Source organism: Elephantulus edwardii, unplaced genomic scaffold (assembly GCF_000299155.1).
Source record: "Elephantulus edwardii isolate Elephantulus edwardi_28Jun2011 unplaced genomic scaffold, EleEdw1.0 scaffold00141, whole genome shotgun sequence".
Lineage (NCBI taxonomy): Eukaryota > Metazoa > Chordata > Mammalia > Macroscelidea > Macroscelididae > Elephantulus > Elephantulus edwardii.
This window is the reverse complement of record NW_006399891.1, coordinates 7,805,103-7,810,138: the sequence shown is the minus strand read 5'-3', so window position 1 is coordinate 7,810,138 and position 5,036 is coordinate 7,805,103. Positions and strand designations below refer to the sequence as shown.

General features: G+C 39.9%; 1 pseudogene; it reads left to right on the top strand.

Moving 5' to 3' along the window:
- The first annotated feature begins 2,810 nt into the window (after positions 1-2,810).
- On the top strand, positions 2,811-3,487 carry LOC102864363 (annotated as a pseudogene).
- The last annotated feature ends 1,549 nt before the right edge of the window (positions 3,488-5,036 follow it).

Here is a 5,036-nt window from a genome sequence, read left to right as displayed (position 1 = left end):
TCTTCAACAGTTAAATGTTTTTTCTTTTTCTTCTTCTTGTCAGTAACTGCAGTGTGATTTTCACTTCTGTTTGCTTTTCCTTCCATTTTCTTCCTGTAGAGAAAGTTAACAATGAGGGCTTACATTGATAAAACAATATATAACCAAGCATTTAACTATTTTTTAATATATAGTTATGCGACATTAAACACATTTATCATGTTGTGTAATCATTATTACCTGTTTCCAAATCTTCTCATAACTTTTAAAAAAAAATTTTCCTAACTCTTCACAGAAATTTCTCAATAACTCAACCTCATTGCCAGAACCATCGCTGACCCTCCAGCGGGTTTTCTTGTCCATCTTTCTCCTTGCAGAATGCCTCTCCCTTTTCCTTGTCCATGTTGATCTCTGTGCACTTGAACCACTCTAGATATTTCACTTAAGCAGAATTATATAGTATTTGTCCTTCTGAATCTGATTTTTTTCAAGTTAGCAGAATCTTTCCAAAGCTCATCCACATTGGAGTATTTAATCAGGAATTTATTTCTCTTTTTGGTTAGAAAAATAGTCTATGCTATTTTAATCAGGAATTTATTTCTCTTTTTGGTTAGAAAAATAGTCTATGCGATGGGTAAACATTAAGTTTACCCCCTCATCTACTAAAGGACAAAGGCTAATTTTTTTGCAAAGTTGTTTAAACAATTGCCTTAGGGGGAAAATCACAGAAAAAATGAAAACTTAGACTAGAGTCATGATTAGATAAAAGGGCATGAAAAACACAGTATAATTCATCCTGTCTGGGTCCATTATTCTCCTAACATAGAAAAACAGTTAAGAGAACAGTGTCCTGTACAATTAAGTCCCTGTTCATCTTGCCAGCCTCTCCTTTCGAGCTCTGTGCTCCTGCTCAAGTGTGTCGGAGATGGTGAGGTTGGTACAGGGTAGGGCTGGGTTCAGATCTGTTCACAGGCTTGCTATGAGCTGCAAACGACTCAATTACACATAACAATAAACCTTCCTGTTTGGTTTATGCTCAAATATTGCCCCAGCATCATATCATAGACTATGAAATGGTTGTTCAAAAAGGAGACTAACAGCATATGTGAAAATAAAATGTAGAAATATCTGCCAAGAAACCAACAACAACAGTGATCTCTGCCACTGACAAGCTCTTACTCACAGTGACCTTATTATGCACAATAGCTTGGAACCTCGCTCTATCCTAAGCCAATCTCACTGCCTCTAACACACCTACCCTTACTACTCTAGTTATTGTGTCAATCCATCTCATCAACTCTTCTGTTTCTCATGCTAATTAAGTCATGAGCTTAGAATGGGCAGAGCACGTGTTCTGTTCAAGATTACTGGCAGACAATGGATGGGCCCTGAGAATTTATATTTTTAGTACAATCTCAGGTGATGTTGAAGCTTTTCTCCTGGGACCAAGGTCCTCAAAGTCATCAATGTTCCTGTGATATCCTAAGAGTTCGGCTCTTAAATATCCTCTGGAGCTATCAATGAATTCTGCATATCTGATTTCAAGGGCCAATAAAGAGAAGCAAAGCCAGAAAGACCTTACTGAAGCAGTAGATTAGGTGACTGATGGCATCTGGCCTGGGGGCTTGCTGTCAAAGCCATGGACCAACTCTATAACTATCTGGTTTTAGGAGGTTCATGATTTCTTTTTCCTGTGTGTTCTACAGCCCTACTTCTCTAATTTATCATTTGGACTATAGTATTTCTCCAACATTAGGATTTAACAGTTGGCCTAGAAAAGGAGACTCTCACCTCTTAGTTGCTTTTGCTTGGCTGTAGCTCCAAAATGTGCTACTTGAGAATTTCTCATCCAATTTAACTTGTATGACATTCAACAGTTACATCTGCAAACTAGAAAAAAAATTGGTCTAGTTTTAAAATTACTTTTTTGGAAAAATCTCTCCCTCTCTCTTACTGCCACAGAATGAGAAGTGGCTCACAGCAGACCTTTCACTAGGTTTCCAAAACTGTAAATCACACTGGTGATTACTCATCATTCTCCCTCAGACCACTGGTGCTTGAACTGCCAGAAAGGTATCATATTTGAGTTAGGAGTGCAACTCCCTAGGGACTACACTATCAGAGGCCCCCCCCCTTTTAAAGTTTCACTTTTAAAAATTTTTATTGAGATTTTAGTGAAAGCTTATAGCGAACTTGAATTTCCATTCATTCATTGTTGCACAGAGGCACTTTTTAAAAGAATAGAACACTTAATTGTGCTCATGAGACTAGACACAGCTCAAGAGGCAGTTGCTCCAAAAGAATAAGGGAATACTGTATGAATTAAAATCAGCAAGCACCAACGTTGTTTCTTTTCTACATACTTATTCAATCTGTATGCTGAACAAATAATTTTAGAAGCTGGACTGAAGAAAAGTGTGGCAACTGGATTGGAGGAAGACTCATCAGTTTGTGACACGCAGCTAACACAACCTTGCCTGTAGAAAGTGAAGAGGACTTGATGTACTCAATGCAGAATTATCAAAGACTACTGTCACCACTGTGGATTACATCTCAACAAGAAGAAAACAAAAATCCTCACCACTGGATCAATAAACAATATCATGGTAGAGAAAAGACTGAAGTTGTCCAGGATTTTATATTACTTGGATTCACAATCAAAGCCCACAAAAACAGTGGTCAAGAAATCAAAAGAGGGGGGGATCTTTCCAGAATTAACTGAATGGAACCAGGCACTCGCCAGTGTCCCCTCCAGTCTTCTGCCACCACCACACGAGTGCCTCCAGAGGCCCTAGGTCCTCCCCCACTGTGTATTCACCCACCTCATTGCCATGACAACCACATCCCCTTCACCCATGCACAGGAACTACAACCAGGACTTCGAAGCCGTCATTAACTAGGTGTTCTATGCCTCACAGATCTGTCTACCTGTCCATGTCTTACTACTTCCACCGTTAATAATGTGGCTTCGAAGAATTTTGCCAAATATTTTCTTCACCAATAGCATGAGTAGAAGAAAGAGAAACTGAAGAAACTGCTGAAACTGCAGAAACAGGTAGCTGTTTCTTCCTTCAGGACATCAAGGAACTTGAGCACGATGACTCAGAGAGTGAACTGAACACAATAGAGCATGCGCTACACTAGGACAAAAGTCAATCAGTCCCTGCTGGAACTGCACAAAGTGGCCACTGCCAAAAACAACCCTCTTTTGCGTGACTCCATTGAGATGCATTACCTGGATAAGCAGGTGAAATCCATCAAGCAACTGGGTGACTCTGTAACTATAATGTTCAAGATGGGCACCCCAGAATCTGGCCTGGCAGAGTCTCTTTGACAAGCACACTGTGGGAGACAGTGATCAAGAGCTGAACAAAGCGTTAGCCTGGCCTCCCCTGGGTCACAGGAGTGACTTCCGTGTTCACCATAATCCACCTGCATTTTACCTTTTCTTGAATTCATACCAAAACACCCACTTAACTTCTTTCATTTGTACTGTTCCCTCAGATAAAAGTAATTTGGTACTCAGCTGTTGTCTTAGAGATCTTGGTGGGCCAGACATCTATCCACGCCATCGTGGTCAAGTTCTTTAACATACTGCCACACACTTTTAAATTGACAACCATGCTTAGAAACACATTTTGCCATCATTTGTGGCAACGTGTTAATCACCATGGCTTCTGCCTCAATCACACTTAATAAAATGAAACTTAAAGGATAAAGAAAACCAAAACATCAAAAGAAATGTTATCTGCTGCTGCCGAGGACTTTTTGAAAATGCTGAAGCGCAATGATGTCAGCTTAAAGACTAAGGTGTGCCTGATCCAAACTATGCTCTTTGTAAATTGTTTCTTATGCATCTAAAAGCTGGACAATGAAAAAGATAACAGAAGCATCAAATACCTTTGGATTGTGGTCCTGGAGAAGAGTACTGGAAATTGTGTCAAAATAGCCACTTAAGTTCTTTCATTGGACTGTCAAAAGAACAAACAAGTCTGTCTTGGAGAAAGTGAAACCAGAGCACTCCTTAAAGGAAAGGATGATGAAACTTTGTCTCATATACTTTGGGCATGTTGCCAGGAGGGCCTGGTCTCTGGAAAAAGACATCATGCTGGAAAAGGTGGAGGGTCAGAGAAAGAGGAGTCGTCCCCCAACAAGACGGACTGACACAATGACTTCAACAACAGGCTGGAGCAGAGGAGAGAAAAGGAAGATGGTAAAGGATAGGACAAGGTTCAGATCTGCTGTTCATAGGGTAGCTATTAGTTGTAGTTAATAGCACCCAACAATGACAACGTAGTCATTCCACTTTTATTAACTTCAGTGTCCACTGGGCTCCAATCCTATGACCTCTTCATATAGAACCCTCTCCTTCACCTCAAATGTTACTTCCTTCTAGTCCGTCCTTAATCAGAACTACTCTGAACTCCCTTAGTGTTCATGAAAACATTGCACACATGAATTAAGTTTCTTCTCTCTTTTGCTTTGCAGCATGTTCCTCACTCACCTTAGGTCCTTCCAACTTACCCATCTTGTCCCTTATTATCCATCAGTCCTCTGTTATGTTCAAATCCTTTTTTAATCAACTTAAAGAGTCCAACAGATCTTTTGAACAGTTTAAATCCCTTTTTGTCCTTCTAATGCCAGGCAAAGTTGGCGGAATCCAATAACTGGGTTCCACAAAAATGAAGACTTTGATAGCCCTATTCATTGACAAAGCCTCACATCTGGCATCAATCTCTACCATGAAATTGGAATCAGCTCCTAGATGACCCTCCATTAGGTTTTTGGAGGCTATAAATCACAAGGGATTTATTATTAGGACTGTCCAACAGTCTCCTGTGGAGCTGCTGGTGGATTCCAATTGCCAGAGAGGTGCCACCTTCCAACTCCCTAGAAACTATGCTACCAGAGTTGGTATCTAGCATAGTGCCTGACTTATAGGAGAAGCTCTATAAAAAAGAATTTATTTTTTTGCCTAGCACTACACATCAATATTTTTATTTACTTGAATTCCAATTCCAGATTCTTTTTTTTTTATTAATGTCAATGAACAGTTA